Raw genomic sequence first — 18,207 nt, forward strand, 5'->3', positions numbered from 1 at the left:
TTATGTGTCCATCTCTGATACACCGTGTCTCATTTAATTTATTAATTCTTTTTTTCGTGACATAGCTTCTTACTTTTATGTTGTTGTTGGTTTTTCTTTGATCAAAAACCATATATTCGACATAAAACTGCATCACATTGATGTACAGTTTTAGCCATGCTTGTAGCGGAGCCTCGCTTGCTCAAATATTAATGCAGTCACCGCGCAATTACCTGCCCACCCGCAAGCAATAACTTGCGTTCTGCTCACAACGCAGCTTGTTGAGAATGCCGATCTTGGGACAGATGTAAACCAGGTTTTTTTTAACTTTAGATATGGGACTTTGCTTGTGTGCTAAGAGTGAGGAGCACGGCTACAGAAAACCCCGCGTAATACATTTTAACTCGAACAGTTTACATTTTATAGACATTATTGACCTGGGCCGAGTTGTTCAAAGGCGGGTTAAGATAACCTAGGGTTAGTGTGAGATTTGATTTCAGATCTGAAAGCTTTAGAAGAAAATTCAGTTTAATTCCATTTGCCTACAATTTGATGATTGAATTCTCTTAAAAGAATTGGGAAAATTATCCCAAAACGGCTTTTGAACAGAGAAATATAGAAACCTGGATTAAAATTTAGCCCTAGGTTAGCGTTAATCGGCCTTCGAACAACTGGGCCCAGAACTTTAAACTCGTTTTGTGATTATCCGTCGGCCTATGGGCGGATTGATGATGACGTCATTTTTGCTCATTTGCATACGTCTTTGCGAAAAGAAGGAAGCACGTTAGATACAAATTGACTTTAGGCAGCTAAAGAGCAAGAAAACCTTAGTACATGGTGAAATTTTTAGCTCTTTGGGTGTAATATTCAAGGAGAAATAGTTCATCAAAAACTGCAAAATTTCTGGGTGGCAAAAGCGCTAATGAGCTCATATATTCTATGTAAAATTTTGAGTTTTTAAACCCATGTTGGACAAAAAGTATTCAATACATCAGGTTCGTATTCATTGGCCGAGTTAATCGTACTTTGACCTTTCGATATTCAGAGCTGATTTATTTTTAGCTCCATCAGAAACTGAATTGCTTATGCTAATGAGGCAAATATTGTAAACAAGGATTCCCCTATATCCTAGAGGGCCCTGTTGATATGGAGTAAAGTTTTCCTGGGTAGAAGTCGGAAGAAAAACAGTCCCAGATAAACCCTAGAGGGATATGTCGAAAGAAAAATATGAAGCCTTTAAAGCGATCCACGACAGGGAAGTAGAACTGATCAGAAAGGATTATACCCGCATGAGATGAAAGTAAAGAACATAAGTCGAGATTAGTCGAAAGCAGTTGGCTCGGCTCAAAGGGGTTAATTTTGTCCTCATTTAAACACTCGCTATAGCTGGCTTGGAGACGAGAAGACACTACATCACATTCAAATCACAGTATAGTGGGGAATATGTTTGTTTACATTCTACTTGTATCTTTTGCGTTTACTTGCATTTTACTTGTAGCTTTTGCTCATGAGAACATATTAAACAGTTTTTATTCTTTTAGGAGTTTGGTGGCACGCGATTATCTGGTAATCCCGACAAATCTACATATTGACATCTTAATGTTTATTTCTGGAGAAGCCAAAGGGGTAAAGCAATCAATTAATTTCCTTTGAAAATTGGGCAAAGAAATGAAAAACAGGCGGAATTGTATATCATGACTATGATCATAGTTAGTAGAGGGGACTAACTATGCTATGATGAAACTGACGATGTCATGAACAAAACCTTTTATAGCCCAATGTAAATAAAAGATTTCCCTCGGCTATTGTAGCATATTCTCCTCGGCCTGCCATAGAGCGAAAGAAGGTTGTAGACATATACTTTTTTAAAAGTTTGTGAGGCTTTTCGAGATTCTACAACGAAAAGGATCGAGGCCGTGTAAAACAGAACGGAACGGAAGGTGTTAAATACGAACTTCCGTACGGACTTACGAATTGAAAACAAGAGGCTTTCCCTTAAATTTTATACCTTTCGGGATGTATTCGATCAAGTTCACATTTCCACTCAAATTAATGATCACCTCGACCCATCATGGAAAGAAAAAAGGTTTGCAAACAGACAAATTTAAAGGAATTGTCGAAGCTTTTTCAACACTGTACCTCACACAACAATAACCAAGATGGAAGTCACGCGAAACAACATGCCCTTTGAGCGACCTGGTACTAGCTCGACCAATCCCAGCTTTCATCCCGACAGTCACAGTGTTTTGGATACCCGAGTTTCGGGTACCCCCTTACCCCGGGCATAACATCAGTGTTTTCGGTATCCCTTGTGGGGTACCCTGAACACTAAAAGTGAATTAAACACGAGACTTGGGCAAGTGACAGTATCCTATTCTATTTTTTCATGCACAAAAAATAATTGCTTGTAGACGTCAGAAAGTTGTAATCTAAAGTTAACTCTCTCACTAAGATTGTGGTTGGTGAAGAAAAGTGTCCACATGTAGTGAAGCTTCTTCGAAAGAGCGACCAGTCAGCATTTTCAAGTGAATTGCCTCACATATAAACAGCCCATCGATTTGAGACACGCACGGAAGGATAACTTTCCACCTGTTGGAATATCTCGTTTAAGAATATAACTGAACCCTTGTACTTTTTGATTAGCTCAGAGTCTGTGATTCATCATATCTGTCTGACTTGTTAACCATGTGTGCGTGTGTGTGGGAAATTTTCCTATTACTTCAGCGTCTTCTAGAATATTGCCAGAAATTTACTTCGAGTCTGGATAAGTATCTGGGCTGCAGTGAATCTCTGGTATATGAAAAACTCTGAGTAAATAACCGACTTAATTTTGTAATTTTGTGTTAAAAAAAAATTCTTAATTTCTCGTAACAAGCGTAAACTCCAGACATCCGTATTGAACTAGGTGGAAATTAGTCTAAGTCCCGAATTTGTCTTGTCTTCTCCTCTCTGAATATCAATATGTATACTGACATCTCAGTAAGGCGGGCGAAGAGACACCAGAGCAAGTTTTATCCAAACCCAGAGCGCATGTTTTTCAACTGTGATGCATTTACATTGTTTTAAGCGAATTTTATAGACGTCCCTCCACCTCAAGGCCCAATTAAAAGAGCAATATTATCTCCCTTTCTACGCGAAAGTCATCTAACGTAAAAATTAAAGGTACTTAAAGCACGCGTATAAAGGAAAAATACCGACAATAAAAAAAGTTCAAGGAGATATGCAAGTGAGGAGATTCTCCTTCCGCGCGTGTCACAAATCGAGCGGCTGTTTACATGCGAGGCAATTCACTTGAAACTGCTGACTGATCGTTCTTTCCAAGACGTTTCAAAGCATATGAACACTTTTCTGCAACACCCACAATCTCAAGTGCGAAAATTATCTTTAGATAACAACTGACGTCCGCAAGGAATTATGTTTTGTCCACGACAATTAAAGAAGAAACCATGTTACTTGCCCCAGCCTCTTTTTTGCTTCACTTTTACCGCTCTGGGTATCCCCAGAGGGAATACCGGAAACATTAGTACTAGGGAGTTTAAGCAAATCACTACGGCTGGCGCTGCTACGGCTATCGTGGTTGACGAGGCTTGGGGAGAGTACGTCGCCGTAGCCCGCCAAAATTCAACTTTAAGCAACGCGAACTACAAACCTAGTAAGGCTGAGAGGTTTAAAACCAATATAATACGCGTTTTCGCGGTAGTGTTTGCAAGTCTCAAAACTCAAAATGACTTCGTTCAAAGAGACGAGGGATTCCAACGTTTGGAAAAAAAAGTTGTAAGCGATCCTGCGCACGTGAATGAGTGAATTAAAATATTTAAGCTTAAGTGTTGTAAAATTGCCAGTTTGGAGCTTATAAACACCTAAGCAAAGTTTCTACACGGTCCTTCATAACCCTCGTCACTCCTCAGCTTCAGCTATTTGAATTTCAAGTAGTCTTTGAGGTTTGAAAAGGAAAAGTTAGACTTTCTACTTACGCATTTCTCCTGTCCGGCGTTCGCTGCGTTCTCCATGCATTTCCACACTGCTTCGATCCTTCGACAAACCCGGCTGCAAAAATAAAGGCAGTGTAACGGCAGGCGAACATCAAGGCCGAATGTATTGCCGAGAAAATCGCGACCGGAGAAAAATACCAGAACGGGTGGAACTTTACAGAGACCGAAGCGACATTTACGTCACATTTATTAATTGATCTCGTAAACTGAAATAAACAATGAAGGACAAGCGTAAGGCAGTTGCACAAACAAACGTTACAAGGTACTAGCGATCGACAAATGAAAACCCTCTGAGGCAACAAAATACAACTAAACAGGCTAAATGCAAACAACCAGAAACGAGCGGAACTATAGAACTAATATAAAGAAATCGACTCAGATATCCACGCGGCCACGAGCTCGCGGTACGTAAAATCACAATGATCACACATAAAATGAATAATATATTAATTGAACTGCGAACTGGGCTAACCACAAGCAATAAGGATAAATTACAGATAAAACGAACCTACATATCTGCCCCGCGACACTGTAGGCCTTATAATTTCCTTTTGTAGACCACAGCGAAAAATGTCTACTCCACACACGCGCCCCGCATGTACTAAATCAATCACTTCCAAAAATAGCTAAAGAACCTAACTGTAACGTAAAGCACTGTCACGCAAGTGACGCGTGTAACTGTAGCTTAAAGCGCCGTCACGCAAATGACGCGCATCAACATATCGCGTTCTTAGCGTAGTGTTCAACCGGGACACAAAGAGTATACAAATCGATGGTTTATTTTCCTTCAGTGTCGAATGGTGAAACTACATGTAAATAAAATACAGAAAACGATGAAACGAAAACAGAAAACAGATAATACGACAAGGCAAAAACAATAAAATAACGGAATGATGAAAACTTACATGAATGGTGCTGCGATGAATGATAAACTGACAAACTGAGGTGATAAATTAAGGTGAAACCTACCGAAACTAAAAAACCGAAACACACGAGCTGTGAACCGAACGGGCCGGGAAATTGAACTCACCGAGTGGGTCCCAGGGCCCACTGACAAAAAAAAGGCGGCAAAACCCGTAACACAACAGGCAGATTCACTCGGTAAGGAACAGCAAGCTTCATAAATATTCACGATAAGCTATTTTTAAAGATGTTAAGGGTATTTCAATAGTTAAAATTGCTCAGGAGAATGTATAAAGCGAAGAAAGAAGCGAGATAAGTTCACGTACCACAGACTACGCCGAAACCTTCCCACTCGCGTAGAAGGATTTCCCGCTACGGCTGGATGGGAACCACTGACATGCGTAATGACTTGTTTCTGGACAATTTTACTCCCGCTAGCCGTAGCAGCGCCAGCCGTAGTGATTTGCTTAAACTCCCTGAAAAAAAAGGCGTTTTTGGTACGGGGAACACCTAAACCTCGGGAAACCCCCCAAACACTATGACACCCCGTACTCCAGTTACAGGACAGAAAAACTCGGCCTACGAAGGGTTTGACTGTTTCGTTGGAACTGCGGACGAAATTGCTATAAATTATACAAAGACAAGCGTGACTAGTGGGGAAACAAAGACATATTTTGTCTGGTGGGCTTTCTGTTACAAAAGGCCAGTCAAGCAAAACAATCACGATCGCTTGCCGTGACTTACTCAATCTAAACATGGCGCAATTTGATCTTGAGCTTTGTTTCCGGGTAGCTTTTCTTGCTGTACTTCTAACCCTAACTTCAGGTGAGCATAATATCATCTGAATCTAGTAGAGAGGTTTACGTATAGTTCATTTCTACTTTCAGGGTATTTTATTGGAGATTTATTTCAGTTTGCGTGCTATAGCCCAAGGCTCTGACTAATCCACGGCTCGTAGCTTAATCCCCAAATGGGACTGCATCAATATCAAAACATATCTTAGAGAGTCCCTACAATTTTCGCGCTTATCTTGAAACGAACAGAAGAGTTAAAGTCTATCTGCGTTTATAACTAGTTTAGTTTAGAAGCAAGGATAAATATGTGAACGTGAATTTAAACTTCAAATTATCCAGCAAACAGATACGCAGACGGTTCAGAACTATTCTACTTGACCGGGATAGTGGCGTCAAATCTCACAATATACAGACTGAAATAGCCACATATTATGTCACTGTATATATTCCCTACTTCAACGAAGCTATCGCCTGGTAACATTTGCCTCAGTTTCAGGTTAGAGCACTTGGAAATTATCGCACCTTTGTACTATCCACTCAAAAGTAATTTTAGTCATATACAAAGAATGCTGTATTATTGCCTACTTGACTATTCTGAAATAAAGCTAGTACCTAAGATGATCAATTGTTTTGACATTGTTTCGGCATTGTTTCTTCTATCAAAGAAATGTATGCATATTGAACAAGCATGGATATGTTATAATCATGGATTATGCCAATTCCAGCTTAAATTAGTTAACTCAGCTATTGCATTTGGATCAGCCTGTACATTGAGAAACTGTAAATTGACACTTAAAGTCAATTAGCTTCTCTTTGCTCCGAGGAGGCCTGTCTAAAACCTGTTTTTTCTCAAATTCATCGCTGCAGTTGTGATCAGATAGAGATTTCATAAATTTATAACAAAAATTGATAAATACTTTTAGAGGTTAGCCCTTATTGTTACTATCTGTGACATGGTTATTTATATGAGACTTACCTCAGAGAGTTTGAAGGTATATATGTGTTCTCACAGGCAACCCATAATCCCAGTTACAATAATAATTATTATGAATGTGTTATAATACAAATGTAAATTTAGTTTCTGCAGGGGCTTGTGTCGATTTTGACCTTGGAATGAGAAGTGGAACAATACCAGATAGTAATATGACTGCTTCTTCTGTGCAAAGTGCCAGCACACTAGCTAAGAATGGGCGATTGAACTACACATCAGGATCATCATGGTGTGCAAGAACAAGTGACAGTAACCCATATCTACAGATTAATCTACAAACACTTCACATCATCTGTGCTGTGTCTACTAAAGGGAATTCTCAAGCAGATCAGTGGGTGAAGAATTACACACTACAATTTTCCATGAATGGGACAACCTGGACAGACTACAAGAAAGGTGGACAAATCAAGGTATAAAGGTCATACAGTGTGAGACATAACTTCTCAAAAAAATTTTGTATTCTCACAGCTATAACAGACTATTAACCGACAGTGTAGAATATCTCACAGAGATGGAAGCCCTGTCTGAAATTAAAATTTTTGGTCTTATTAGTTATTGAGATGGCTGCTATTTACACTACTGATATTTGTGTCCCTGCTATTATCTTCAAATTAATTTTAAAAAAATTTACTCAGATGATAAGTTAATGTTGTGACTATTTCTTAAATTGTTTCAAGTTTCTGAGAGGAAATGCTGACAGTAACTCAGAAGTAAAGCACATTGTTTAAGGAGTTGTAACAAGATATGTGAGATTCTTGCCACAAACTCATCAGGGTGGGGTGTGTATAAGAACAGAGGTGTTTGGAGTGAAACAAAAGCCAAGTGAGTTTGGAACCTATATAACTTATATTATATAGCATGTTTGCTATCTTAATTTTGTTGTTATTATAATTGCTTAACTATTGGTATTTCTAGCTGTTTTATTTTAATGATAATTAAGCTTTTTTTAAGTAAGTGACTAAAACTGTAGAAACTATACTGTTTATACACTCATCAAAGATATCAAGCCACTTTTGATAGCCTGTTATTCTTACTAATGATGTTCATTTTTGAACTGTCCCAATATTCACATAGTGTTACATATCAACATGTGATGGCCATCTTAGTTCATAACATCACATGTTTTTCAATGCTGTGCCTAAAAGGAGTCAGCAGTATACATAACAACTCCCTTCTCTTTTGATAATATCAACAACAAAACAATATTGGGACCCGGCTGATCTCAGATTCTCAAAGCTTGTGGGACACATAGCTATAGGATAGTAGCCTTCCTTCTTGAACTAGGACCACACCTAAGGCCTTCTTGCTGGCATCACTTTGTATGGTCACTTCCTTATTGTCATCAGAGTAGGCTAGCCCATATCTTTGAGCTTTTGGAATTTATTTGACTGTGGCTTATCCCAGGGGAAGAGTACCTCTTTTCTGTTGAGCTATCTTAACAGGGTTTAACTTCTGTAAGTATTGGGAGGAACTTGGCCAAATATTGTGTGGATCCCAGGAATCACCATACATTCCCTTTTGTTTCTGGAGGTGGCATGTCCTTCGTGGCTTTCTCCTTTTCTGGGTCTGGTTTTATTCCTTCTGCTGGTAGTTTGACCTACTTATTGGACTTGGGGCTTGCATACCCAAACCTTCCCAGACTTCAAAATGAGGTCATAGCCTTTGGCTTGCTGGAGCAATATTTGTCTTTAAATGGTACTGGAAGGGTGACGTAACCTTTTGGTCTGATATGGTGTTGGCCGTAGGAAACCAATGTCTTTTTGGTTTTCTTGTTTGGGGCGTTTGGTGTTATTTGTCTGTTGAGAGCTGAGTGGCGTTAATTACACTTGCATAGGCATCAGTGTTAAGCTGACAAAACAGATTGTTGTTGTCCGCTTCCAGGAATTCACCCTATTGAAATCCTTTTGCCCGCATTCTGGTTGTCATTGATCCCGTTTAATTTTAGACTTGCCACATGTAGTGGCTGTAAATCTCTGTCCGGACCTTCTCCATCACTAGGATATTTGTCTGCCAAATACCCAGTTTCATTCAACATGTAGACAATACTTTTTCAACTTCTGCAAACCTGGTCAAAGTGTCCAATTTTCCCGCACTTAGTGTAACGATGTCATCCGGATGGTCATGTAATAAACTAGATTTAACTATAAAAAAAAACTACACCTTATTCAGCCGCCATGACAACCGGATAGCATGGCCCACTCAACTATCCATGATTCTTTGCATGTTTACAATGTCCGAGAAGTTCCGCTTACACAACTTCCGGTGAACAATACTATCATAACATTACATCCCTTCCTTTCTTTAGTGACAAACAGATAACAGCAAAAAAAAAAAACAAATAAATCTATCTGCATGAAAACTGTTCAATAAAACTTAGTAACATGAAACTGAATCTAACAGACTTCAACATAAGTCCAACGTGACAACAGAGTTCAGTTCATAAAGTACATAGTTTTTGTGCTTCTCCTGCATTCTGACAGTCCGCCTTCGTCTTGATGTCACTATATTCTCCTCCAGTGGAAGGGTATTGGAAGTGTCTTGAGAAATGGTCTCAGTGGCTTCCGGTAGTTCCCCTGGTGGGTTGTACCGCTTAACCAATGCACTGTTCCGCCTATGTTCCACACCTTCTTTGGACCTAACAGTCACTTCACTGCCTTCTTTAGTCTGCACTGTGTATGGCTCACTCTCGAAATTTGCTTCCAGCTTGCCAGACGTTTCCGCGTTCTTAAGTAAAACCAGATCCCCAGGCGCTACAGGGCTTTCGGCGGCACCCCGCTTGTTGTCAACATGTTTCTTTTGGATCAACTTGTGATTCCAATCACGATCACTGATCCCCTCGTCCAACAGGTTACCAGCGCACCTTAACTCTGGAAGTTTTGTTTTCAACTCTCTACCAAACATGAAGAACGCAGGAGTAACACCAGTGGCTCTTTACGGTGTGGCTATATATGCTAACAGAAACTTCTGCAGTTCTTCACGCCAGTTTTTTCCCTCGACGTCAGCAACTTTCAAAGACTTAAGCAGAGCTCTATTGTCTTTCGACATGTCTATTAGCCTGCGGCCAGAGTGGTGGAGATGTCAAGTGTTCAATTCCGTGATCAGAGAGAAACTTCTCAAACTCCTCGTAGCAAAACTGAGGACCGTTGTCAGATTTGAGAGTAAATGGAAATCCATATTTGGAGAATATCTGTGTCAGTACATCCACCACTCTCATAGCTGCTGTTGAGCGCATAATCGCTACCTCTTAGAATCTACCGTAACAGTCTACGACTACGAGCAAACTTTTTCCAGTGGGAAAAGGACCCATCAAGTCTATGGCGATGTCTTGCCAGGGTCCAGTAGGCGGCTTTACTCTTTTCATGGGCTCAGGAACTTGAAATTCACCTACGACTTGGCATCCATGACAAGACTTACACATCCGCTCTGTGTCTGAGTCAATCTTTGACCACCAAACCTTTGTCCTTAAATCTGCTTTCATTTTTACGGTGCCCTGATGTCCCTCGTGGGCGAGACGCAAGACTTCTCCCTGTAAAGCCTTCGGACAACAATTCTTGTACTGCGCAAAACAAATTTGCCCAACACACACAATTTATCCTTGACACACACATAATCTATCATGTTACATTGAGACCAGTCCCCACTTAAAATGTACTGTCTCAGGCTAGCAAGGTCTGGGTCACTATCAGAAGCCAGTTCGACTTGTTTCGCTGTCAGAGCAACAGGTAAACTTTCCTCAGTGACTGCCTTTACAAAGTCAAATTCCTCCCCACTTGAGTCTTTACGTTCACATTGATTGAGTCTCGAGGGAGAGTCTGCAATGTTCGCTTTGCCAGGCCGATAAACCACTTTGTAGTCATAACCCTGCAACCTCAGAACCCAACGTTCGATACGTGCTGATGGCTTTGAAAGCCTGCCAAAAATACACTCCAGTGGCTTGTGATCAGTTTCAAGTTCAAATTTCTGCCCGCACACATAAATGTTGAACCTCTTACAGGCCCATACTAGGGCAAGGGCCTCTTTCTCAGTCTCACTGTATCTCCGTTCCACTTCAGTGAGGTTCCTGTACGATTATGAGATTCCTCGCCACTCGCCGTCTTGAAGTTGAGTCAGCACCGCACCTAAACCCTGTGGACCTGCATCGGCAATAATACGCGTGTTACGGCCTTCTCTGAAATATGCAAGCGAAGTGGCCTGTTCAACGAGCTTTTTCAACTTCTGGAAGGACCTTTCTTGTGCTTCACCCCAGATGAAAGGCTCATTCTTCCTCATGAGGCTCCTGAGTGGTTCTGATTCTTGCGCGAAGTTGGGAAGAAACTTTGCAGAATACTGTACAAGCTGAACAAATGATCTGACCTGTGAAACATCTTGTGGAGGGCCTGCCTTTGAGATGGCAGCTACTTTCTCTTCGCTGGGTGTAACACCTTGCCTGCTCTAGGTCATGACCGAAGAATGTCAGCTTGGGAAGACGCACCTGGCATTTGTCCCCATTCTAAGTTAGTCCTTTCTCTTTCAATCGGGTCAATACGGCATGTAAATTCCTGTCGTGTTCCTTTATGCCACAACCATGCACAATCAAATCATCTGCCAAATTAGCCACTCCCTCGCAACCATGCAAAAGATCCGCCACCATTTTCTGGTACTTATCAGGCGCCGATGTTACCCCAAACATCAAACGTTTGTACCTGTTCAAAACATAGTGTTTAACAAACGTTGTGATCTCGCACGATCTTTCATCAAGTTCCACCTGGTGGAAGCCCCACTTGAGGTTGAGCTTTGAGAAAACAGTTGAGCCACTAAGGTCGTACAAGACTTCATCAATTGTAGGGATAGGATGTCTTTCACTCTCTATTGCTTAATTCGCCCTGCGCATGTCCACGCAAATCCGAAGGTCACCATCTGTCTTCGGGACAACAACCAACGGCGACACCCACTCAGTTGGGTTGTGTGACACCTCCTCGATGATGTCTTTTGCTAACAGCTCATGATCATTCAACTTCTCGTCAACCTTGGCTCTTGACCCAAATGGCAGTCTCCGTACGGGTTGTGCAACAGGCTTAAAATCGTCTTTGATATGTAATTTCAGCTGGAAATCCTTCAGTTTCTTGAACCGTGTCAAAACCTCTCTGTACTTCTTACGGATGTCGGCATCACTTCCTTCAGCAGTTAATGAACACACATCTGGACCAACCCTTAATACGCCCAACTTTTCCCCAGTGTTCTTTCCAAGTAGAGGTCTTCCTGGACCTTTAACCAATGTGAATTCATCTACACAACTGATGCCACTGATCTCGTATACAATCTCAGACACAAATGTCCCGATCACCTCAATAGGATCTTTCTACCCATAAGCAAACAACTTTTTGCCGGATTTCTTGGATTTGCACTGGACACTCTTCTTCTTCAAAATTTCCCAGGTTGCTTGGTCGATCACATAGCAGGACGCGCCAGAGTCAATAAGTACCGCGGGTAACATCACTCCTCCAATCTTCAAATCTACTTCACTATCACGTGTAGGCTGACCAATTCCAACTGCAAATGCATAATAATCTTGTTGGCAAGTGGCTGAATCCTCTGATAGTTGGTAAGCTCTCCCCCGTACATTATTTCTTCGCTCATCATCCCTTGCGAAAGGTTTTCATTCCTTTGTTTTGCAACAGACTGCAAAATGTCCAATCTCGCCGTATGCATTACATTTCTTGCTACAGGGAGGACAATTCTGGTCACGTGCCATATGGTCAGTGTAATTACAGCGAAAACAGCCTCTCACTTTTGTCTCCTGAGAACCACTAGACGGTTTACCGGGCCTTTTTCCTCTGCCTCTACCCAGTGCTGTCCTTTTTCCTTTTCCTTCGCTGTGAGGTCTGCCGGAAACAGCATTTACCTGACCGGATGACTAATCCATAGCCTTAACCTGCATGTTCACTGCTTCCTGCACACAAGCCAAATTTTGTAAATCCTTCGGTGTAGCATTTTCTTTCTCAAGAAACTTACTGCGAAGGCTGGGATCCCTGCATTTCTCAATAAGCTGATTTCTCATGGCCTCATCGACATTTTCAAACTCGCAGGAGATCGCTTTCTGCCTCAACCGACAAACAAAGTGATTCACCGACTCTCCTGACGCTTGCTCCATTTGCCTAAACTGATGCCTTTCCAATGGAACATTCAACTGTGGTGCGAAATAGTTATCCAACAACTCCATACTTTAAGCGAACGGCTTGATATCCGCACCGGTCAATAACGTGTAATAAAGCTCCTGTAAATTCAACCCTCCAGTATGCAACAGCAATGCAGTTTTCTGTTCATCCTTGGTAATAATTTTTGCCACCATACAGATTAAACAAGCGTTTCCACAACTTCCAGCGAACTGCAAGTGTGTTCGGATCTTCCTTTGGATTGAAGGGAGTAAGGATGGCCACATCAGGAAGAGGAACAAATGTTGCAGCTGGTGAAGCTTGCGAACTTGAAGTTGTACTCAAACTGGTTCTACTGTCCATCGTCTTCCGAAAATATGCCAGGACTTTCCGCACAAATGACTTCGAAAACCATCCACTACCTCACAAAACGAATTGAATTCTCGTCGCCAATGTAACGATGTCACCCGGATGGCCGTGTAAAACTAGATTTAACTATAAAACGAAACTACGCTTTATTCAGCTGCCATGACAACCGGAAAGCATGGCCCACACAACTATCCATGATCCTTTGCGTGTTTACAATGTCCGAGAACTTCCGCTAACACAACTTCCGGTAAACAATACTATCAAAACATTACACTTAGGTGGAGGGTCGCGTTTAAAGACGTGTTCATATCTCGCTGCCAAGAAATGATCGCGGCCAATTTCCGACAACTTAATCCAATTTATAATGGTCAGGCTTGCGGTCGCGCACGTACGACATATAGCGTCTCTTGTTAGGTATCGCTTTACTGGCGGGTACTGGCGGGAAACTCGTTTCACGTGGAACACTTTGTTTACATCAGGTTCAGAGTACTTCTCCTGCTCGCCCCTTTTATGCAGGTCTATTTTAATCTCATGCATTTGCAGCAGATGATTACTATCAATGCTTTTCATGGTCTCTGCCGCAGAAGGTTGATTGCCATTCAGCTTCAGAGGAGAATCCTCAGACGGCGAAGACGAAGGCATCGACGAAGGTTTTGGCGCCTGCCCCGACCTATGACTTCCATGCGTTCGATATTTTCGGCCCATAACTGGACCAGGACAGCATCGTCTCTTGTTTTCCATCGCTCGCGGCTCTTCTGAGTCGAAGGTCCAGGCTTTGATGGCTCAGTTGGGAGTGATGGCGTTTGTACAGTGGGATTAAACTGCTCTGCTCCTTGCTGCATACCATGACTTGAAGAAATATAAAAACCCAGGAAATCGGAGAAATTCTCTCGAGCCACTTCCAGGAAAGTTCAATGGAGACCCGGGTTGGTAAGGAGAGTACTGGTTAAAAGGATCGTTTGGATATCTGTTCGCCATGATGGTGAGCTGAAAGTGCGGGCGAGTCTCTATATTGTGAAACCCTGCAGGTACCAGGAAATCTGTCTGTCTTAAAACCTGGTGTCGACATATCATTGACAGCACTCCATTGTTTTTTACCTCTTTTGCCCGATATGACCCGCTCCGAGGCATGACATCGGCTCCTTTGATCTTATGCCCTGCGAAGCTCGTATGTCGGTGAGCACTACATAAGGGTCGCGCTTGTCTGAGGCTAGCGATGACAGGTCAAACACCTATCCAATCACGTTTTTCCTTGAACGCGACCTGTACCTTAGTACATGACTCATTAATAATACACTTTATTTAGAGAGGGTGGCACGGAATAGTTTAAGTAACTAATAAACTTGTGGCCCTCTATTTAAAAAATTATAACAAGCAAATATGTTGAATTCTAACATAACTATCAATAAAAACTAGGAATATCTACTAATAAGAAAACGAATTACGAATAAAAATAAAATGTAACTTGAGAGCAAATGATGAATCGTATGTTAGACTATAAAATGATGTAGTTTCTGTTGTACATTAAGAAGATTGTTTCCATGACTGTTCTTAAAAGATTCTAATGATACAGAATTCCAGAGTTCTAGACTTAAGCTATTCCAAAGTTTACAGGTAGTGACTGCGAATGATCTACCACCTTCTGTCATACGATTAAATCTTGGGCAAATAAAATCAGTGTTGCTGTAGATATCGTGTAGCACGATTATGTTGCTGACTATTAAGTATTAAAGAGCCTTCAGTATATAAGGATACTTCACGCTTGATACGTTTGTAGGGAACGCAGCATTTAGCTATTTTGGATTCCTCATAAAAAAGGAGCCACTGAAGTCTATTGAACAGCTTGACACTGATCGTATCTTTTTCAATATTCCGATTCGCTGGGACAGCTTTTTACATAGTTTCTCAACATGGGAATTAAATGCCAGTTCAGAATCAATTTCAAGACCCAGCAGTTTAATACTGGGGACAAGTTGAAGTTCAGTTCCATTAATAGTTAAAACCATCTCGTAATTTATCTTTGAAGCTAGACGCTTACCAGTAATAAGTATAGCTTTGGTCTTGTTTTCGTTGATCGGTAGTTTGTTGGAAGCTGCCCATTCGGCAATTTCAGCAACTGAGGAATTCGGGTTCTGCTCTAGTCAAACAAAGAAAAAGGTGGTTTGGAATGCGATGGCGGCAGTTAGCTCGTTTTCAAGCTCCGCATCTAGTTCTTTCTTGCCTCTGCCGTTGCTCCTGTACTGTCTCATTATCTATCCGTTCTCAAACGTAAGTTTTATCGCTTCAAAGTGGATCAAAAAATGCAGACCAACCTTCCTCTTTCAGCACCAAAATAGGCCTTTCAAGTAGCTGGCAAAGAAGTCAGTCCACCCGCCATCTTGAAGTCGGACCATCATCGAAGGACTTCTCGCACACTTATAGACTCCTACATCAGGAAACGTTTTCTAAGACGTAGAATCTACTTTTCTTCAGCGTCGTCTGCGTCTTTCAACCCCTGGATAATTATGCTCATGAGAAGCGGCATAAATCTTGTTAACCCGGGCCCAAAACAACACCATCGAAGAACCGTTGGTCACAATGCTAAGATTTTAACGAACACCTGCCGTCTACCTACTGACCATACTAAACGCGAACCTTGGCTGGCCCACTTCAATTGTAGAAGTATCATGGCTCATATCGACCAACTGAGACTAACTTTTCAAGACATTCGTCCTTTATTTATCGGCCTTACGGAGACATGGTTGGAAAACTCCATGTCGGACTCCGAGTTTGATTTATCGGGTTATTCTGTACATTGTCTTGACCGGAGGAACGATCGTAGGGGAGGACGAGCTGCCCTGTATATATTGGACAGTGTGAAACACACTGTGAGAAGGGATTTAGAAGATGATTTTGAAGTCATTTGGATACAAATGCAACTTAAAGAGTGAATTATTTAATCGGATGCGTATACAGGGCTCCAGACGAATCCCTTGAGGTTTTCGACTACTTGAACGATGTTACGAGGCTCGCAAATATGAATGATTTAGAAGTCATTGTTATTGGAGATCTCAATTGTGACTTACATACCACCTCTACGCAAGTGGACAGGCTGCTGGAATTTATCATGGCCAATGAACTTGAACAAGTGATAAATGAACCAACTCGTGTGACTCCTACAACAAGCACTCTCATTGAAGTGTTAATAGCTACAACACCCAGTTTGTTTAAGAAGGCAAGCGTAATTAACATAGCCTTCAGTGACCATTATCCCATCTATGGAATTATGCACGGTTTAGCGACTCGCTCGAACAAACATAGATCATAACAACGCACCCCTGGAACGACAGAAAAATAAATGATTTCATAGCTGATATGAAGCAAGCTCCGTGGAGCGTGATTGACTGATTTGGATGACATGTGTTCAGTATGGGAGTCGCTGATGAAATCCCTGATTGACTATCATTTCCCATCAAAGAAGAAGCGTATTCGAAAACAGACGCACCCTTGGCTTAATAGTACTGTTCTCAAACTTATGAGAACACGCGATCAAGTACACAAAAGGGCTAAAACATTCCGACTATCTTCGGACTGGGACGAATACAGACTCCTTCGTAACAAAGTTACTGCCATGAACAGAAAGGCTCGGAAACATTACTTTAGAAACAAGCTTGAAGAATATCGATACAAGCTAAAAGCCTTCTGGGATACTCTACGTCTTGTGTTGCCATCCAAGAATAAGAGCAACCGCACTGAGATCGATAAGATAATAGTCGACGATAAAGAGCTAATCGACAAACATGATATTGTAAATTCTCTGAACGAATATTTTACAACAATAGCTTCCTCGTTGTTAGCCAGTCAGCAATCCCATGGCAGCCCGTTTGACCCACAACAAGACGGTTCTTCATCCATTTCCAACCACTACTTTAAATTTCATGCCGTGAGTGAAAACGATGTTGTCAAGGCTCTGCGAACTATGGATATTTCGAAGGCCACAGGCGCCGACTCTATTCCAGCTCAAGTCATTAGGATCGCTGCACCGTACATCAGTAACGTTGTAGCTAACTTATTCAATGCATCCTTTAAATCCGGCCGCTATCCGTCTATCTGGAAGACGGCTAGGGTGACTCCCTTATTTAGAGGTGGGTCCCAGACCGAACGTGACAATTATAGACCAACTTCAGTACTTCCCTCTATATCGAAAGTCTACGAATCGTTTGCCAACAATGATCTCCAGCGATTTACAGGCGACAATGGCCTCATTAGTGATCATCAATTTGCGTATGCTAGATACTCGTCTACCACAGTTGCGCTTATCATTGCTGTCGACTCTTGGAAACTCGCCATTGACAAAGGGGAAAAAGTTGTCTGTACCTTCTTGGACCTAAGAAAAGCTTTCGATCTTGATTAGCAAACCGTCAAAACGCGGAGTAAGTTAAAACGGACTCGAATGGTTTAAGAGCTATTTACAGGGGAGAAACCAATTCGTGTCATGTGCAAGTGTTGATTCCGAGCGTCATTTGATCACGCACGGAGTCCCGCAGGGTTCAGTCCTTGGACCCACTCTATTTAACATCCACATAAACGGCATCATCGGCATTTTCACGGAGAGCGAAGCGGTACTTTGCGCTGACGACACGAATATCCACGCCAGTGCGAAAGACATCAGTGTTGCGGAAAATCATGTCAACAAAGACCTAGCTGATATTGTCTCCTGGTGGAACCAGAACGGGTTAATCAGTAATCACAAGAAATGTGAGGTAATGTTGATTGGATACAAGTACGCTGTTAAAAACACCCGACCGTTACAGATCATCCTGGACAGCAAACCAATGAAACAAATAGATTATTTTTAAGTACTTAGGAATTTACATCGACCTTTTGTAATCGTTACGGTGGCCAATTTACCATTTCAACTTTGTTGATATATCCAAATTATTACATCGACCATTGTCTGACATGGAGCAAACATGCAACCTATATACAATCAAGGGTATACCTCAAATTGAAATTGCTGAACAGAATATCGTGTTTTCTTAGTCACGATGTTTTACTCAGAATTTACA

This window comes from Stylophora pistillata, chromosome 11, assembly GCF_964205215.1.
Source record: "Stylophora pistillata chromosome 11, jaStyPist1.2, whole genome shotgun sequence".
Lineage (NCBI taxonomy): Eukaryota > Metazoa > Cnidaria > Anthozoa > Scleractinia > Pocilloporidae > Stylophora > Stylophora pistillata.